This window comes from Colossoma macropomum, unplaced genomic scaffold, assembly GCF_904425465.1.
Source record: "Colossoma macropomum unplaced genomic scaffold, Colossoma_macropomum, whole genome shotgun sequence".
Lineage (NCBI taxonomy): Eukaryota > Metazoa > Chordata > Actinopteri > Characiformes > Serrasalmidae > Colossoma > Colossoma macropomum.
The window spans coordinates 476,132-497,371 of NW_023496024.1; the positions used below are offsets into that span (position 1 = coordinate 476,132).

Genomic DNA, 21,240 nt, shown 5'->3' on the forward strand with positions numbered 1-21,240 from the left:
AGTTCATGTTGAAACTTTGTTCTAAATGGATTTCTGTGAAGCTGCTTTGTGACAACATCAGTTGTAAAAAGCGCTATACAAATAAATTTGATTTGATTTGATTTGATTTGATTTTTCGTGCTTTCCTGTGGGGAAATAGGCTGGTTTCAACAAAATAACTGGTTAAAAGATGTTGATATTCTCTTCCTCACTCCCATCGTCCTATTTTCTAATCTCTAAAACTCTGTCATAAAAGAAGAGATAGTGGTTACAGTGTTAGCTGAATCTGAATTATGAGTGTGATGTTGATGAGAAAATGAAATGAGTGTTGCTGTAAAAAACTTAACATTTTGATTGGGAGCAATGATTCTTATTAAGCAATGCTGGATGGACACATGGCTGGTGGTGTTTGTCCTGGAGAATGTACGAAGGAGTGGTAATAACATTAGGGCTGGCTGAGGTTTTGAGCTTTTATGCAGATCAAAGTCAGTTGTTGTAAGATGTCATAACATCTTTATTTAGATTGTAGTGTTTTAAGGTTGTTAACAGCCTTCATTCCTTTGTTTCTTCACTCGCAGCGTCTGTTTTTAAAGTCTTCCTCATAAAATCAGGAAGTGCACTCCATGTGAAATTAAACTTTAGTGGTTGCAGATCAAGGTAAAAAAACTCAATGAAATAATAATATGGAGGGTCCTTTGGTCTATGAGGTCATCATTTAGGGGTGGGAATCTCTAGGCACCTCACGATTCGATTCGATTACGATTCAGAGGGCTGCGATGCGATTATAAAACGATTATTGATGCATCTCAATGCATTTTTTTTCCTATACAGCATTTCTATTTACTCACTGTGAGAGTTCAAGTTTCAAGTTTCAAGTTTATTTGTCATTTGCACGTCAGTACATTTATGCATTGAAATGCTTGTGACGAGGCTCAGATAATCACTCTACAGAAAGTAAATAAGTAAAAATAAAAATCCAAGAAAAACTAACATACACAAAATTTACACAGAATGTAGAGACAATATACATTTTAAAGTGACTAAGTGACTTAGTGTTGTTATTTAAAGTGACTTGGTATTTTAAAGCAAAGTATTTGTAATGATCCATAATGAATTTACTTCCAATATCTTTATTAATAAGTCAAATGGAGGTGATGTGGTAAGTGAACTAGAAGGCTCTCATTCACTGCTCTTGTTTGGAGCACGAGAAGCTGCTGCTACTCATCTGTGATAAAATGCGCAGTTACGGTGAAATAAGGTCCAGTGGTGATGGACGACCACACAGCACGTTACAGCTATTCTACCCGTTTTCTTTAGTGATTCAAAACTTCGGTTTTGGTCTCGTTGTAGAGACGGGGGGGATCGCTGTGTCAGTAAAGTATCTTTGAGACGGGGCGTGTGCAGCACAGCGCGAAAGCCCTGTTTCGCAACGACTGAAACGGTGTGCAGACTGCAGGTCACACAGCAGCGTTACTCGCATTTATAAGCGCTGCTGTTGGTTGCCTGGTACGTTAAACCTGCAACGATAGACTGTCACACACTAAACAGTTAACTACGCTTCTCTTTCGAATTCTCCCGTTCCACCTTAAATGGTGTTGCGTTTACATTCGGTGCCTCAGTCAGAATTTAAGGTGAAACGGGAAAATTCGAACAAGAAGCTGGAGAATAAGAAGTGACCTCAGCCTCGAACGCTGAGAGACATTTAACTGATCTACTTCTGAGGAAAAGTTTTCAGGCGGAGAAGGAAGGAAAGCAGCTACAGCTAAAGCTTAAAGCAGAGCGAAGTAAATCCGCATTTTCGTTTATATTGTTTAGTCTATACTAGGACATTAACACACACTGAGACATACTGGACATTAAATGTTGTGGCTCCCAAGCTGGTTTGATTTTGTTGAAAGGACAAATTCTCTCTTCTGATCATTTGTGTTGTGACTCCTGATCTAACCTGGCTTTAATGCAGAGGAGCCGGTCGGATTTCTCGCTCATCCCGTTGTGTTTTTGTTATGTGCCGCCACAGACTGTCCGGGTGCTGCACTTACCCACTTCCAAGTTCCGCCTTTTGCGTTCGGTTAACATTACGGTATAAATTAAATATTTAGAAAAGCAATTTTTGACATTTATGAATCGATTCAGAATCAGCTCGAAAACAGTGTTAGCTTAGTTAGCTGTAGCCATTAGTACAATGCACAAATGTCTTACTTCCATAACAGTTCAGTCTAATCAACTTTATTGATCCACAGACTCCAGTGATACCCGGTTCTTTGGGATGTCCATGGCAGTGAGGTCCACCCCTTCAGCTGGCCTGACAGTAAGTGTGGAACTAAAAGTTTAAGATTCATCTTTGGGTTCTTCAGCTCCCATCTGGATTCACTGCTGTTTCACTGTAGAACTGAATCTGCTTCCTGATTGCTGATGGACATGCTGTAAAATCTTTATCTGAAAAAATGAATGGAAACTGGAAATACTTCACACTTCAAGTAATCTTTTCCAGTCCTGTGTAAACACTGAATGTAGTCACAGATTCTTGATCAGCACATAATGTCAATCAGAATCAGAATCAGAATCAGAACCAAACTTTATTGGCCAGGTTTGTCTACACATACAAGGAATTTGGTTTTGGTTACAGGAGCTCACAGTGCACAGAATCAGACATCTGCATACTTCAAGATTTTGACTGAGGGGTCCGTGGAGGTACAGCCGTTAGTGTACAGTGAGAAGAGCAAAGGGGAGAGAAAAGACTCATGCAGCTACTCTGTTCATAGCAGCAACAGTTTTACAACAAAAAATGTTCACACATAAAGAAATCAGTATAAATTGTTTAGAGAAACAGGTTGAATCTTACCATCCACCTCTGCTCATTTGTTTTTGCTGATCACCTCTCAGTTATCTATTTATATTTAGTTGGCATTATGGCAAAACCACAAACTACATTTTCCATTTTGAGCACAGCAGTAGCTTTCTGAATGGGCCAACAGAAATACTCAATGAAATTAAATAGTATCTCATTACATAAAATTGGAAAGGTAAGAACAGTGTTGGCTTTTCATGTAAAGGTGTCTTCTGGAGGTGGGTTTATCAGTGCCTGTATTCTATCCACAGTAAATTACCCTTCATTCATTCATTCATTTATCCATTCATTCATCTTCTAAGCCACTTATCCTCTTGGGTTGTGGGGCAGCAAATTATCATGAGACTTGAATATTTAATGCATATTCAGATTCAATTTATTATTACAGAAAAATCATGTGGACCATCATTAAATCTTGTCCCAGTGCAGTGAAACTGCAGTGGAGTCTTTTGTCCATTAATGTCCTCACCATGTGAACAAAAGTGAAGTTTGATGTTTTGGCCTGGTTCAGACGGAAAGGTCTCCTTGATACAAACTGCTCCACCCATCCAAGTCTTTTCCATGCAGTATGTGAACGTAGACAATCCTAGTTCAAAAGGAAGTTAAATAACTTCCTCCTGATACCAGTAAAACAGGCACTGTTTGAATTGTTGAATTAGAATTGCCATAACTGGGCTTCTGTAAAGAAGTAACACAGATGTAATAATGTGGAGATTTAACATGCTCACAGTTTCTCCCTGGTATAAGGCTGGCTGATTGTGCCACGTTTTGAGCTGGATAGCTTTTCTGTAGTTACTGTATTTATTTAATAATTTTCAGTTATATGGTTGTTAATGGGTACTTTGCAATACTTTTTAAGTTCATATGCCTCCAATCCATGTTTTCATAGAAAGAGCTTTGATTATTTTTTCTATAGTGAGCTTTTGTTCTTCTCTGAGGTCTGAACACCCTGACCCTCCCCATCGTCAGTTATGATTTTTGGTTAAAGGAATGGTGCTGGAAAAAAATCACGCTGTCATCGATCCACTACAACATGTTTTGTGTCCACACAAAGTTTGCTTCTTTAGGTTAGAACTGGAGCTATGAGGCTAACGTAGCTAAGAAACATTAGCCTCGTAGCACCAATAAAGAAGAGAAATCTGTACACTAAACAGGTCTCACCTGATTAAATACATCTGCGGTCAGTGGTGAATTAGATTTTTATACCAAATCCTTCCCTGAAACTTCAATTTTCAATGTTGTTGGTATAAAAAAAAATCTAAAATGTGTGTTTTGGTTCATTTATTAATAAAATGCTGATCCAGGCTGACACTCTGGTATAAGTTAATTGTATACAGTCTCTGCTGTTCATTTAGAGCTGCAGTCCCAGTCTCACTCATGACTGTGATGGAAATACCTGAACGGCATCTGCTACCAGTTCAACAGTCAACTGGACCCCATCGCTAACGACACAGTCGCTTTCCAAGGTACCAGCAGTTCTTTCAATGTATTATAGCACATATTCTGTACATTTTTCTAAACATCTTACCTGATATTTCTGTTTGGGTTTATGTACTAAAAAGAGTTATAATTCATTCAACATGATCACTTTCCAAGCTCTCTTTATCTCTCAGAATAAAACAGGATGTTTTTGTTCCAACTCCTTTAGTCTGAATGACTTAACCAGTCTTGGCCAAATCTAGTCTAGCCTTTGAGTCATTCTAAGTGCTGGTAAAAGTAGAAGCATAAAACTAGCACCCCACCCAAACTAGCACCCCATGTTATCTGGAAAAGCCACTGCAGGAAAATTCCAGTGATGGCGGGTCATAATGTTAGATAAACATTCTAACAGCCACACTTTCAGCCTCTCTTGCACTTTTCCTCAACCTCTTTCAAATATTAAATATTCTTTCCCCCTTTTTCATGTTCAGCGCTTCACATCGGAGGTAACAGTATTTTAGAAAAGGCGTTTGTTAAGCATCATTAAAACATGGCAGTACAAACAGATTGCAGTCTGTGACATTGGCAACCAAAACATAGAAAACATGGAAATCATAATAGACAAGAATTGAAACTCATAACTTAATTCTACCTCATAATTTTGCACTCAGAAAAAATGAAAAGCAAAAAAACTTCAGTAACACTATTTTGAGTGGTCCTTTGTAGATGATTAATAAACTACAGTTAATAAATTAGAATATAAATAACACATCAACAGGATATCAGTGAAGTATCAGTTATGAAACATCTGAATACATTGAGGTAAACATCTTGAAGATGACGCCTTTCTTACATCTTCCATTCATATCTTGTATAATATGGAAGATTTCTATATCAGTGTTCTAACCCCTGAGTAGCTGCATCTCATTTATTATCCACCTCAGACTCACTAACTGCACATATGGAAATGTGTACAACAGCACATTTCATAGTTTTATTTCAGAACTTATTACTGTACAACTGTACATTGGAATAGTGCAATACTAGTGTATATAGTGTATATGTGTATATTCAGAGTTGGTGTGTGTGTGTGTGTGTGTGTGTGTGTGTGTGTATGGCAAGCCAAACCAAACAGGAAATATTTAATGAACATTGATTTATATTGAATGAAAGTCGCTGTTGAAGGGTTGAGGATGGCCAAGAAAAACTGTACATCAATAAATGGGCATTAACAAACTCCAGGTGGAGCTTAGAGGAAGGGAATTCTGATAAGGTGACCAGTATCTATACACAGTGATCCCGTGGACAGAGTGACCTGAGAGTGGCTGATATATGATGTGAAGACACAGATGGGTGGAGTTTCAATATCTACATAATTTGACATGGTGCAGAAGAAGAGTCAGATGAGGCCATAACTTCTGTTTGAAAAACGGTCTTTCATTGAGAGCAAGGGAAAACAGTGCCACTTGAAAAGCAACTGAAAATTGAGGTAGGTCACTCCTAGCCCTGCTCTTTCTTCTGATGGTCACCAAACACAAACATACATATATATATATATACTCACTTTCCACCTCTGTAAATTTGATGTGACAATAAACGTGATTTGATTTAATTTGATTTGATTTGATTTTGATACATTACTGACATTATGTAAATGTATTATTGATGTTACATGAAGCAGACTTTATACGTTGGTTTAAGCAAAACCCAGCCTAACCCAAAACCTAATCCCTCACCCTGGCCCTAATCCCAATATTAATCTTAACCTCAACCTAACCCTAATCCAGTGTGTCTCCAGGTACAGGGTGGTGTCAGTGTGTCTGTATCAGCTGGTTGAGGATGTTGATGGTCTGTATTAAACCTGTTAATGTTCAGTTCCTCTCAGTTAAACATCTTCAGATCTGCACTTGGACTCACAAAAATACAGCTGAATTCAGCAGATTATAAAAAAATATTTATTCACTTGATTAAAAGTCTCTTAAAAATCTATTGAATATATTCACTGCTGCCACATCGTTTTTATGTTGATGTTAGAGCATTACCAGAACTTCAATAAGCTGGCTGTTATAGCATTTAGATGTTTTTATTTTATTTATTTATTTTTTTCCTGTCTCACATTTATATTATGTTTTTAGCACTGTTCCCCAGCTAATGGTCAGCCACACATCAGTTGCCAAATACCTCCACCCAACTCAGGCCTGGCAGACGTCTAGTCTGTAGCTAAACTCCCCTCCGGTTAGAGAGGAAATCTGCCCTCAAAGGAAATTTGCCTTCAGAGGAAATTCGCCTTCAATTCTCTGCCCTACAGCACCACAAACTTATAACTTTTACATTAACTCCTCATAACCATTTTCTGATAGGGATTGCATTATAGTCTCCTATACTACTATAGAATTAGTAATACACCATATGAAATGATATAAAAAATATTTTTATTTTGTAAAACAGTTAAAAACAGAACAATTTATTGATAAACTTGTGGTCTATACATGTAACCATGCAGCAGCTTCTCTGGTGTGGGAAAATAATGCTAAACATTGTTTCATCTCTGAATTTTTTGAGTCATTTGTCTCGTGTGCGTCCTGTTTACTCGAGCTACATCTTCGAGTGTCAGACTCTGATAGAGTTAAGTAAATACCATCGCTCACACAGTCAGCAAAGGCCACATACCAATTCTACTAAAGGGGATCGCAATTAAAGGGAGGGGGCACAATGGCATTTTTGTAACTGCCATTAAGGTGACAAGCTGACATTTGGGGCAAGACATACATCACCTGTGTACATCACTTTTCAGTGTTTTATCCTGTCTGAATGCTGTGCCGTGAGATTATGTATTATGGGGGCATGTATCAACAGTTAGATGACTGTTTCTTTGGGGAGGTTGTTCCCCTTCACTGTATACAACCTGCCCTTGTATAAAGGGATGGCAGAGTAAGTCAGAGTTGAGGAAAGGAAAACTCGAGAGACAAACATCAGTTTTTACCAAATTACTGGCTGATTTCAGCAACAGTGCTTGACAAGGATAACTTAAGACTGAACACTGAGTGTTTTGAGAGAGCTGTATAAGTAGAACTCAACCAGGTGTTTCAGATTTTGCTGATTGTGACTGGGAGGCTGCCTCCCTGTGGTGGTGGTGTGAGACTAAGCAGCCAATCCCCTTATACCTTAAAGATAAGCATAGGAATGATGTGCAATCCCTGGCTTGACCACCTGACTCACTTGATCACTTGTGCTTCGGGTTTTCATTGCATGACTAAACTGGGGAAGATCTGATGGGAATCCCAAGAGAGGGCTGGTTAAAGTGCCTTAGTGCACAACCCTATTTCCAAAAAAGTTGGGACGCTGTGCAAAATGTAAATACAAAAACTACAATGATGTGCAAATGATTTAAACCCTATATTTCATTTCAAAATAGTACAAAGACAACGAATCAAATATTGAAACTGAGAAATTTTATTGTTTTTTGAAAAACATTTGCCCATGATTGGGTATAAAAGAGCATCTCAGAGAGGCGGAGTCTTTCAGAAGTAAAGATGAGGAGGGGTTCACCACTCTGTGAAAGACTGCACCATCAAATAGTGCAACAATTCAAGAATAACGTTTCTCAACATGAAATAGCAAATAACTTCTGCTTTATATCATCTACAGTACAAAATAACATTAAAAGATTCAGAGAATCTGGAGAAATCTCTGTATGTAAGGGTCAAGGCCGAAAACCATTATTTGCTGGCTGTGATCTTTGGGCCCTCAGACAGCACTGCATTAAAAACAGACATGATTCTGTAAAGGAAATCGCTGCATGGGCTCAGAATGTGGTCTGACGAATCAACATTTGAAATTCTTTTGGAAATCATGGATACTGTGTCCTCCGGGCTAAAGATCACTTAGCCTCTAATCAGTTCAAAAGCCAGTATTCATGATGGTGTAGGGGGTCATTAGTGCACATGGCATGGGTGACGTGCACATCTGTGAAGGCTCCATTAATGCTGAATGATATATACATGTTTTGGCAACATAAGCTGCCATCCAGACGACGTCTTTTTCAGGGAATGCCTTGATTATTTAAGTAAGACGATGTCAAACCACATTCTGCATGTATTACAGCAACATTGCTCCGTATTAAAAGAGACCAGGTGCTAAACTGACCAGCCTGCAATCCAGACCTGTCACCACTGAAAACATTTGGCACATTACGCAATGAAAAATACAAAGGAGATCCTGAACTGTTGAGCAGCTGAAATCCTATATCAAGTCAGGCCACGTCAACTTTTGTTTATATAGCGCTTTTTACAACAAGTGTTGTCACAAAGCAGCTTTACAGAAAAATCCGGGTCCGAGCCCCCATGAGCGTCGCCAGTGGCGACAGTGGCAAGGAAATATTTCCTAAGAGCAAGAGGAAGAAACCTTGAGAGGAACCAAGACTTAAATAGGGGGACCCATCCTCCTCTGGTCAACACTGGATAGCAAACAGTGTTAGAATAAAATATTAGAATACAGAAACAGGGAAAACAGGCGGAGCTCATAAAATGAGTTTATGCAGCAGCATCATCAGGAGGGTCAGCTCATGCAGGTGAGGTTTGCAGCTGTTCAACTCAGCAAAGAAAACACAGAGTCAGTTCTGTAAAGAGTGACTGATTACAGTATACAGTATTAACAGAGCAGCAGAGACTCTTGGCAGGTCTTATTATAGCCTCACTAAAAGTGAGAGACAGAAGGTAAGAGAGTCATGAGGCTCCCTGAGATGTCGGCGCCCCTCCACTCCACTGTCAGCAACCTGAGTGAACATGTGAGAGCAGTGGAACGACAGCACCAACACTCCCAGTTTACCATAATATTCTATGACCATGAACCCCAGATCTGCACCTTTTATCTAACAGGGAAAACTAATTACCAAAGGCTCCACTAAACAAGTGGGTTTTAGCCTAGACTTAAAGACTGAGGCTGAGTCTGAGTCCCAAACACTGACTGGAAGACTATTCCAAAGCTGGGGGGCTTTGTATGAGAAGCTCCGCCCCCTGATGTAGCTTTATTAAGTCTAGGTACTAATAGTGAGCAGCACCTTGTGATCTAAGTAGGCGTGATGGTTCATAGTGAGAGAGAAGGTCACTCAGGTACTGAGGGGCGAGTCCGTTTAGAGCTTTATAGGTCAGTAAGAGAATTTTATAATCAATGCGAAATTTAACTGGTAACCAGTGTAGGGTTGATAAAACTGGGCTGATATGGTCAAACTTTCTGGTTCTAGTAAGAACTCTGGCTGCAGTGTTCTGGACTGGCTGAAGCTTGTTAAGGCTTTTGCTGGGACATCCAGCCAGCAGGGCATTACAGTGATCTAGCCTTGAAGTAATAAATGCATGAACTAACTTTTCTGCATCCTGTAGAGAGAATGCATTTCTCAATTTAGCAATATTGTGGAGATGCAGGAAGGCTGTTCTAGTAATATTAGTTATGTGTGCATCGAAGGACAGATCAATGTCTATCGTGACGCCAGGATTTTTTTTACAGATGAACCTGATGCAACTGAGAAACTATTCAGTTTAAGTGTTAAATTAGAAAATTAGTTTTTAGCACCTTCTGAACCAAGAAGCAGAACCTCTGTTTTATCGGAGTTAAGAAGGAGAAAGTTACTCGACATCCAGTCTTTTATGTCTTTTATTCAGTCCTCAATGTTGCTAAGTTGAATTTTATCATCTGGTTTGGTTTATGTATATAACTGTGTCATCAGCATAGCAGTGGAAATTGATGCTGTGTTTTACTGATAATGGTGCCCAGTGGTAGCATATATAATGCAAATGATAGAAGTCCTAAAACAGAGCCTTGTGGAACACCATACTTTTTCAAGAACAGACGATTCATTGTTTACATTAACAAACTGATAGCGATCAGTGAGGTAAGATCTGAACCAAGAAAGAGCTACTTCTGTTACTCCTACAAGGTTTTCTAGTCTATCTAGTAAGATAGAGTGGTCTATCGTGTCAAATGCCACACTAAGATCGAGGAGGACTAGCAAAGACACATTTTCTTGGTCAGAGAATAATAAAAGATTGTTTACGATTTTTACTAGTGCTGTCTCTGTACTATGATGTGGCCTAAAACCAGATTGAAATTTTTCATGCAGATGATTCCTTTACAAATTCCTCTTTGATATAAAGGGGAGATTCAAGATGGGTCTATAATTTGATAGTTTTCAGGGATCAAGATTAGCTTTCTTAATCAGTGGTCTAATTACTGCTAGTTTGAGAGATTTTGGGCTGTATCCAAGGCTAAGAGAAGAGTTTATTATTGACAGAATAGGCTTGGTTATTTCTGGCAAAATTTATTTGAGTAAACCTGTAGGAATCGGATCTAATTTGCAGGTAGATTTTGTGGAGGAAACAATTTTAACTAGTTCATTTTGTTGAAGTAAGGTAAACAATTCCAGCCTCTCTGCAGTAGGCACTATATTCTCAAGATCTAGACTGGCATTATAAGGCAGCAAGTTTGTAGAGTTTAACTGTGCGTTCTGAATTTTCTGCCAAATTTTTTCAATTTTATCAGATTTTGTAAAGAAATTCATAAAATCATTGCTGCTATAGGTTAAAGGCCTGAGGTTCACTAACTGTTTGGTTCTTAGTTAATTGATAATAATCTAGGATTATTCTTATTGTTTTCTATGAGAGAGGAGAGAGAGGCTGAGCGTGCTGCAGTAAGTGCTCTTCTATAGTCCATAAGGCTCTCCTTCCAGGCGGACTGGAACACTTCTAGTTTAGTCAGGCGCCATTTTCGCTCTAATTGTCTGGCGGTCTGTTTTAAAGCCCGAGTGTGGTCATTATACCAAGGGGCAGTTTTTTCTGCCTTACTATTTTACTTTTTAATGGAGCCACACTATCTAGAGTAGATCGAAAATTATCCTATTTTATATTTAATGAGTAGTAAGTAAGTAAGTAAAGTTTATTTATATAGCGCTTTTTACAACAGGTGTTGTCACAAAGCAGCTTTACAAGGAAATTAGCATTACAAAATGAAATCCGGGTCCGAGCCCCCATGAGCGTCGCCAGAGGCGACAGTGGCAAGGAAAAACTCCCTAAGAAACAGGAAGAAACCTTGAGAGGAACCAGGACTCAGACGGGGAACCCATCCTCCTCTGGTCGACACCGGATAGTAAACATTGTTAGTATAAAGTATTATAGTACAAAAACAGGGTAAAACGTGAAGGAAACAATTAATTTGAATAGTTCAGTTCATGCTGCAGCAGCGGCAGCAGCAGCAGCATCAGTGGGGTCAGGTTGTGGGGGTGAGGTTTGCACGGTGAGCAGTGGCACCCGATCAAGGCAGCAGAGGCAGCAGGATGGGCAGCTGTTCAACTCGGCAAAGGAAAGAGAGGAAAAACACAGAGTCAGTTCTACAATGGGTGATTGATTAATTTGAATGATTGATTGGTTCAAGTGAATAATTTTGATTAGTTCATGCAGCAACAGCAGTAGTATCAGTGGGGTCAGGTTGTGAGGGTGAGGTTCGTACGGCGTTGTACAGCAGGAGGCTCAATGTTGGTAAGCCGGTCCAGAGGTTGGTGAGCAGTGGCACCCGATCGAGGCAGAAAAGGCAGCAGCATCAGACGCACAGGATGGGCAGCTGTTCAACTCGGCAAAGAAAAGAAAGGAAAAACACACAGAGTTAGTTCTGTAATGGGTGACCGATCACAGATTACAGTGTTAGCAGAGACTCTGGCAGGTATAGAACTAACAGGGAAAACTAATTACCAAAGTCTCGACTATACAAGTAAGTTTTTAGCCTAGACTTAAACACTGAGGCTGTGTCTGAGTCCCGAACATTAACAGGAAGACTATTCCAAAGCTGGGGGGCTTTGTATGAGAAAGCTCTCCCCCCTGATGTAGCTTTATTAAGTCTAGGTACTAATAGTGAGCAGCACCTTGTGATCTAAGTAGGCATGATGGTTCATAGTGGGAGAGAAGTTCACTCAGGTACTGAGGGGCGAGTCCGTTTAGTGCTTTATAGGTCAGTAAGAGAATTTTATAATCAATCCAAAATTTTACTGGTAACCAGTGTAAGGCTGATAAAACTGGGCTGATATGATCAAACTTTCTGGTTCTAGTAAGAACTCTGGCTGCAGCGTTCTGGATTAGCTGAAGCTTGTTAACGCTTTTGCTGGGACATCCAGCCAGCAGGGCATTACAGTAATCTAGCCTTGAAGTAATAAATGCATGAACTAACTTTTCTGCTTCCTGTAGAGAGAATGCATTTCTCAATTTAGCAATATTGCGGAGATGCAGGAAGGCTGTTCTAGTAATATTAGTTATATGTGCGTCGAAGGACAGATCAGGGTCTATAATGACACCAAGGTTTTTTACAGATGAGCTTGATGCAACTGAGAAATTGTTAAGTTTAAGTGTTAAATTAGACAGTTTGTTTCTGGCTGCTTTTGGACCAAGAAGCAGAACCTCTGTTTTATCTGAGTTTAGAAGGAGAAAGTTACTCGACATCCAGTCCTTTATGTCTTGTATACAGTCTTCAATCTTGCTAAGTTTAATTCTATCATCTGGGTCACTTGCTAAATATAACTGAGTGTCATCGGCATAGCAGTGGAAGTTTATGCCGGGGTAACTGATAATGGTGCCTAGAGGTAGCATATATAATGTAAATAATACAGGTCCTAAAACAGAGCCTTGTGGAACACCATATTTTACTTTTGCGAGGACAGATGATTCACCGTTTATATTAACAAACTGATACCGATCAGTGAGGTAGGACCGGAACCAGGAAAGAGCTGTTCCTGTTAACCCTACAAGGTTTTCTAGTCTGTCAAGTAAGATAGTGTGGTCTATTGTGTCAAATGCCGCACTAAGATCGAGGAGGACTAACAAGGACACATGATCTTGGTCAGAAAATAATAATAGATCATTTACAATTTTTACTAGTGCTGTTTCTGTACTATGATGTGGCCTAAAGCCAGATTGAAATTTTTCATGTATTTGATTCCTATGCAAATAGGAGCTTAATTGTTTTGCTACGACTTTTTCCAAGATCTTAGGTATAAAGGGGAGATTCGAGATGGGTCTATAATTTGATAGTTCGCATGGATCGAGGTTCGCTTTCTTAATCAGTGGTCTAATTACTGCTAGTTTAAGAGATTTTAGGATGTACCCAAGGCTAAGAGAAGAGTTTATTATTGACAGAACAGGCTTGGTTATTTCTGGCAAAATTTCCTTGAGTAAACCTGTAGGAATCGGATCTAGCATACAGGTAGATGATTTTGCGGAAGAGACTGTTTTAACTAGTTCATTTTGTTGAAGTAAGGTAAACGATTCCAGCCTCTCTGCAGGGATTATAATATTCTCAAGATTGAGGCTGGCATTATGGGGAAGCAGGTTTCTAGAGTTTAATTGCGTATTCTTAATTTTCTGCCTAATTTTTTCAATTTTATCACTAAAGAAGTTCATAAAATCGTTGCTGCTATAGGCTGGTGGCATCTGGGGTTCACTAACTGTTTTGCTCTCTGTTAGTTTAGAGATTGAGCTGAAAAGTAATCTAGGATTATTCTTATTGTTTTCTATGAGAGAGGAGAGAGAGGCTGAGCGTGCTGTAGCAAGTGCTCGTCTATAATCTATAAGGCTCTCCTTCCAGGCGGACTGGAACACTTCTAGCTTAGTCAGGCGCCATTTTCGCTCTAGTTGTCTGGCGGTCTGTTTTAAAGCCCGAGTGTGATCATTATACCAAGTGACGAGTTTTTTCTGCCTTACTATTTTACTTTTTAATGGGGCCACACTATCTAGAGTAGATCGAAAATTATCTAAGAGCTTGGTCATAGCATCTAGCTCAGTAGGATTAGATGGACAGCTGAGAGAAGCTGATAATTTAGGAAGGTTTCTAATAAAGCCACCAGCTGTGGAGGGAGTTATTGTCCGCTTGACACAATAACATGGTGATGAACGCACATTACCACTAAAGTGAATTTTGTAAGAGATTAAGTAATGGTCAGAGGCTGCTGTGCTCTGGGGGAGAATGGTTAAGTTATCTATGTCTACACCAAAGGTCAGTATTAAGTCTAGAGTGTGGTTGTGGTAGTGTGTGGGCCCCTTTATGATTTGGGTGAAACCTATGGAGTCTATGATAGATATAAATGCCTTACTTAGTGCATCTTCGGGATTGTCTAAATGGATATTAAAATCTCCGACAACTATTATTTTATTTGAAAGCGTTATTAGACTTGATAGAAACTCCGAGAATTCCTGTAAGAACTGAGAATACGGCCCTGGCGGCCTGTAGACTGTAATTAGTACAACAGAATTTTTATTTGTTCCTTGATCACTTATATTAAGAAAAAGAACTTCAAAAGAAGAGAATGTATAGCCTACTTTCTGCCTCACGCCTAAAGCTTTAGTATGGATGGTTGCTATACCTCCACCTCGGCCGCTTAAACGAGGGCTATGTGCATAGCTGTAGCCTGGGGGTGTGGCTTCGTTTAGACTAAAGTAGTCATCGGGTCTAATCCTTGTTTCTGTGAGGCTCAGAGCATCAAAGCTGTGATCGGTAATAATTTCATTAACAACGACAGCTTTAGGAGTAAGGGATCTTATATTAAGCAGTCCTAGTTTTAGACCAAAGGTGCTGTCACTGCAAACTGGTATAACTGGTCTGATATTAATCAAGTTACTGAAGCAAACTTTTCGAGGCTTTTTGATGTTTTGTTTTATTCGGGGAACAGACACAGTCTCAATCGGGAGAAATCTATGAGCATTTATATTTATAGAATGAGCATTTGTTACCCTATTTACAGTATAAAAGCTAGCAATCGCATAATCTTCAGCAGTAGCACTATCATAATGAGCTGGGGCGTTTCTATCTTTGCCGCTACTTACGTGACCTTCGCTCTGGAGTCAGCGGATGGCCCTCTCGATGTTCTGTGAGAGAACTATGGATCCCAGGTGACTGGGGTGGAGGCCGTCCCTCCGGAAGAGTGCTGGCTGTTCCCAAAATGAGGCCCAGTTGTCCACGTAGGCCAAGCCGTTGAGGGCGCACCAGCCGCGGAGCCAGGACTGCAGCGCGAAGAGCCTGCTGAACCGCTCGGATCCCCTCCTGTAGGTGGGTAGCGGTCCGGAGATGACGATCCTGGCGTCCGTCTTCTTCCTGGCGGTGTCCAGCAGCGTCTGGTAGTGCTCCTTCAGGACCTCACTTCGTCGGTCGAGGATGTCTTTGGTCCCGACATGGATCACCACGGTCCCAAAGGCGTTTCGTCTGAGAGCCGAGGGGAGGCGCCTGGCTATGTCTAAGACACGAGCACCTGGAAAACAAGAAACAGTGGCATGGGTGTTTCTAACCTTTACTTGAACGTGGAGGACAATGGAACTACCAATAACGTAAACGGAGTCCTGTGTAGAGCGCCGGGGCGGGTGATGAGGTCCGGGGCGCTGGGGCGGGCGGCGGCGAAGAGGCCTGGGACGTAGGTGAGGGTGTAGGCGATGAACTAAGGGCGGCGAAACGGTTGCCGGAGGTGAAGATTGGCTGGGGCGGCGGTGAGGGTCTGCAGGGCCCTCTGCAGCGCTGGTGATCCCAGGGACCATGCGGGGCTGGCGTGAGAACGGCGTCTCCCGGCGTGCGGAAAGACGACGCTGGCGCCACCACCGAGGGGGAAACTTCCCGGGCGGCTTTGAGCATCGACTTCTGCCGAAGGAGCTCGTCCTGCTTCTTCAGTAGGGCGGTGATCTGCCGGTCCAGCCGGGCCAACTCTGCGCTCAGAGTCTGGAGGGCGCGTTTCTGGGCGGACGCCATGGTGGATGGGCTGAGGGAATAACTGAGAGAGAGAAAGAGAAAGAGAGAGGGAGAAGACAAAATAAGAGGGAGAGGCGTGAGGGGGTTAGCGGCCTGCTAACTGCAGAATTTTCAGTTTGGACGCTGCTCGATCTGAAGTTCTAAGGTGTGGTGCTCTCTGACGCTCGCAGTGACGTGCTCTGTGAGGGCTCTGCTGCCGGAGTCGAGGGTGTGCTAGTTCTCCTTGAGGCACCCGGAGCTTCTAACAGCGAGTCTGAGCCCTGCTGACTAGCCCTGCTCTTTTCTATCTTCCGGATGCACCTCTAACTGCATAATCTACTCCGCTGAGTCTTTTAAATTAAGACACATACTTTGCACATTTACAGGTTTACAGGTATGACTTTATGTGTGTGTGTGTGTGTGTGTGTGTGTGTGTGTGTGTGTGTGAGTGATGGCAGGAATGCATGTTTTATTTTATTTTATGTTATTTTATTTACTGCATGTAAATCTGTCTGATACTGTGCACTGTGAGCTTCTGTAAACGAAATTCCTTGTATGAGTAAGCAAACCTGGCCAATAAATAGCAGAGAAAACAGCAAATACTCCCGCCAGCAACTTCGGAAAAACAGGAGTTCCCAAACACTTAATTTTGTTAAAAGAAGAGGTGATGAAACACAGTGGTAAACATGCCCCCGTCCCAACTTTTTTGAAACATGTTGTTGGGATCTAATTCAAAATGGGCATATATTTTTCATAAAACAATACAATTTCTCAGTTTCAACGTTTGATATGTTATCTTAGTAGTACTTTCCTTTGAAATATGGTTTACATGATTTGCATATCAAATTTAGTTTTTTCAAGATTATATGCAAATCTTAAATTTGCTGCCAGCAACAAATTTCAAATAAGTTGGGACAGGGCAACAAAAGACTAGTGAAGTTGAATAATGCTAAACACCTGGTGGAGTGTCTCACAACTAATTGGGTTAAATGGCAACAGGTCAGTAACATGATTGGGTGTAAAAAGAACATATCAGAGAGTCTTTTAGAAGTAAAGATGAGGAGGCGTTCACCACTGTGTGAAAGACTGCACAGGCAAATAGTGCAACAATTCAAGAATAACATTTTCTCAATGTAAAACAGCAAAGTACTTAATCATCTACAGTACATAAAATCAAAGAATTGGGCCTCAGGCAGCATAGTTCATCACTGCAAAAACTCCACCATGCAAAGAAGAAACCATGTATAAACAGGATCCAGAAACGCTGCCGCCTTTTCTGGGCTCTAGCTTATTTAAGTTGGATTGAGGTAATACGTAAAGTACAGGCTTCAACCACAATACACAAGGTCAGGGATCCCTGTTCTGACCGACAATTGCATAATCCAAAAGAAATTGAGAGTGTATTTAAGGATTACTATAAAAATCTGTATACACAACCTCCTGCTTCAGACAAGATAACAATTAGACGTTTCCTCAACTCTCTTGCCCTACCATCTATCGGAGAATCACAGAACAAAAATCTCATAGCTACTATTACACCTGAAGAAGTATCTGAAGCCATATCCAGACTTAAGGCTAATAAGTCTCCAGGTGTTGATGGTTTCCCAGCAGAATGATATAGGACTTTTAGAGAAGAATTAACCCCCCTACTTACTTCATCTTTTAACTGGACCCTTAAAGAAGGACAGTTGCCACCTTCATGGAAAGATACAATATTATCATTAATTCCCAAAGATGGGAAAGATCCAGAGTACTGTAGCAATTTTGATCCTATATCTCTTCTCAATGTAGATTACAAGATATATATATATATATATATATATATATATATATATATATATATATATTATCTACTATATATATACACACCTCTATTATTGCTAAAAGATATAGGACATTTATGCCAGATCTAATTGCTGAAGATCAAACAGGCTTTATCATAGGTTGTCAAACCCAAGACAACATCAGAAGAACTCTGCATGTTATAAACTCATACAATACATAATACAAAAGAAAGGATTGAGTGCTATGCTGATAAGTCTTGATGCTGAAAAGGCTTTTGATAGTGTGAATTGGAATTTCTTATATTTAGCGATTTGGTTTTAGCAAAGATTCAATTAAGTGTATCAAAACTATATATCAAAACCCAACAGCTAGGATAAAAATGAACGGTAGCCTAACAGATAGGATAATCCTCGAAAGGGGCAATCACCAAGGGTGTGGTTTATCCCCTTCTTTTCGCCCTATATATATAAACACATATTATCAGTTTATTCGCAGATGATGTTTTAATTTATTTGGACAGTCCTAATACTGGTTTCCCATGCCTGATGAAAATCCTGAACATATATGGCAAACACTCAGGATATAAAGTGAATGTTAACAAAACACAGATCTTGGCCTTTAACTATTCTCCCTCTCCAGAAATCAGGAAGTTATTCCAACTGAAATGGGATGCAAAAACTATAAAATATCTGGGTGTGACCTTAACAAAACAAATGTCTCAACTTTTTAAAACAAATTTCAAATCATATCCATTTACAAATTAAAAGAAACATTGAGAACTGGTCCACCCTGCCACTAGATTTTAGCTCCAAAATTGAAATAATTAAAATGAATGTTGTTCCTAGACTCCTATACTTATTTCAATCTCTTCCTATTAAAATACCTCAAGAAAGTTTTCAAATGTGGGATAAGATGATTTCCAGATTCGTATAGAATGGTAGGAAGCCAAGAATAAAGTACTCCACATTACAGTTGACTAAAGAAAAGGGTGGGTTGATGCTACCAAATCTTAAAGACTATTTTCAGGCAGCACAACTTGGACCATTAATTAAATGGTGTGATGAAAGCTATAGAGCAGGGTGGAAAGACATTGAGAAGACAGTAGAACAATTACCTGTCCAGTCCCTCATTGGAAATAGGAAACTTAAAAAGACATTACAAGATTCACTAGATCCATTAAGCTCCCATACACTAGACATTTGGTTTGATTTAATTAAACGGTATAAGTTTGAAAGGCAAATAGTACTTATAAGTTGGTTTACTTATGATAAATTTAAACCAAGCTTGACTGACCAGAGTTTTAGAAAATGGGGAACCAAGGGGATCACTGCAGTATGTAGAATCATTAAGAATGGAAACGTGATGAGTTTCCAGGAACTGAAAGAGAATTACGGATTAGAAGATAAATACTTTTTTAGACATTTACAACTAAGGGATTATCTTACAACCAAAATACAAAATGCCCAAATTTTCATGTCTTTAAATGCAGTGTTAGGTGTAGTAGTGAAGATATACAGTGGGACAAAATTTAAGGTGACGTCCCAGCTTTACCGCAGCCTGAGACAATGTCAGGCTTCCTCAACTCTATACATAAATGCTAAATGGGAGAGAGAGTTAAGCATTGATATTACAGAGGAAGAGTGGACTAAAATGTGTATAACACAGCACATGACCACTAACTCAAGGATATGGAAAGAATTTGGATGGAAGAATTTGACCCGTTATTTTATAACTCCTGAAATACGCAGTAAACTGGTTATCAACAGCCATGTTGGAGGATGTGTGGGAATAAGGAGGCCAATCATACACATATTTTTGGAAATGCAGTAAACTATACTCTTTTTGGGAAAATGTATACGATGTGGTTAAAGACATTTTGGGTTATTTTGGGTTATTTAGTCCCTATTCAGTCCCTATTCAGTCCCCCAGAGTGTATCTTAGACATATAGATGAACATGTTATGGATAATGATAAATATTTGACAAGAATACTTCTGACAGCCAGCAAAAAAGCAATAACACGAAATTGGTATAAAATTGAACCCCCCTCAACAGAACAGTGGGTGGAAATTGTAAGACAAATTTATATACTAGAAAAAATGACTTACCAACTTCGATTGAGGGAAAACGTATTTGCTAACAAGTGGCGTAAATGGACAACATATGACACCATAAGGGATAAATAGACCTGAATGCAATGATATTGTATTTTTAAACATGATCATTTGATAAGAGTTTTGCAACCATAGACAACCCCTTTCTCTCCTTATTTTATTTATTTTTTTTTGTCCTCCCCCCCTTTGTTCCCCTTCTTTTTTTTCCTGTGATGTTTCATCATTGTATACATCTTACATCTATGTCTACTTGTGTAAAACCTCAATAAACACTTAAGTGTAAAAGATGGATTGAGGTAAAGTGAATGTCCTGTGGTCTGACAAATCAGAATTTGAAATTCTTTTTGGAAATCATGAATGCCGTGTACTTTAGGTTAAAGAGCAGAGGGACCATCCAGCTTGTTATCAGAGCACAGATCAAAAGCCAGCATCCGTGATGGCCTGGGGGGGGCATTAGTGCACATGACATGGGTGACATGCACATCTGTGAAAGCACCATTAATGCTGAATGGCATAAACAGACATTGGAGCAACATATGCTGCCATCCAGGTGACGTCTTTTTCAGGGAAGGTCTTGATTATTACAACAAGACAATGAAAAACCAATTTCTGCATGTATTACAGCAGCATGGCTCTGTAGTAAAAGAGTCTGAGTGCTAAACTGATGTGCCTGCCATCCAGACCTGTCACCACTGAAAATATTTGCTGCATTATGAAATGAAAACTGCAATAAAGGTGGCCCCAAACTGTTGAGCAGCTGAAATCCTGTATCAAGCAGAAACAGGAAAACGTTTCTCTTTCAGAACTACAGCAGTCGGTCTCCTCAGTTCCCCCACTTATAGAATGTTGTTAAAAGAACAGTTGATGCAGGTGATACCCCCATCCCAAGTTTTTTGAAAAGTGTTACAGTCATCAAATTCCTATATTTATAAAAGCAATAGAATTTCTCCATTTCAACATTTCATATGCTGTCTTTGTACTATTTTCAATAAGTTTAAATGATTTGCACATCATTACATTCTGTTTTTATTTATTTAGCATCCCAAATGTTTTGGAATCAGGATCATACATTGTTTTCAGATGTCCCCACCCCTGATATCCCCTCTGGCTCACTGCTCTGAAATCCTAGCACTGCCTCTTGCTTGAGTTCCTCACATCTGACACACATCTGACACTCCTACTGTGGATCCCATCCTCAAGCAACTCACTGACACCCTAAACCTGATTAAAACACAAGTTTCCCAACTCCAGTCCTGTGGAACCCCCTGCCCTCCACATTTTAGTGCTCTAGAAATGTACGGTGAGACACAGATCACAGATTTAGGGTAGAGGTTTGTGAGGAAATGCCCTCGTT

General features: G+C 39.9%; 1 pseudogene; it reads left to right on the forward strand.

Annotated features, from left to right (window-relative positions):
* The window catches only part of LOC118804042, a 56,792-nt pseudogene that overhangs the window by 3,535 nt on the left and 32,017 nt on the right, over window positions 1-21,240 (forward strand).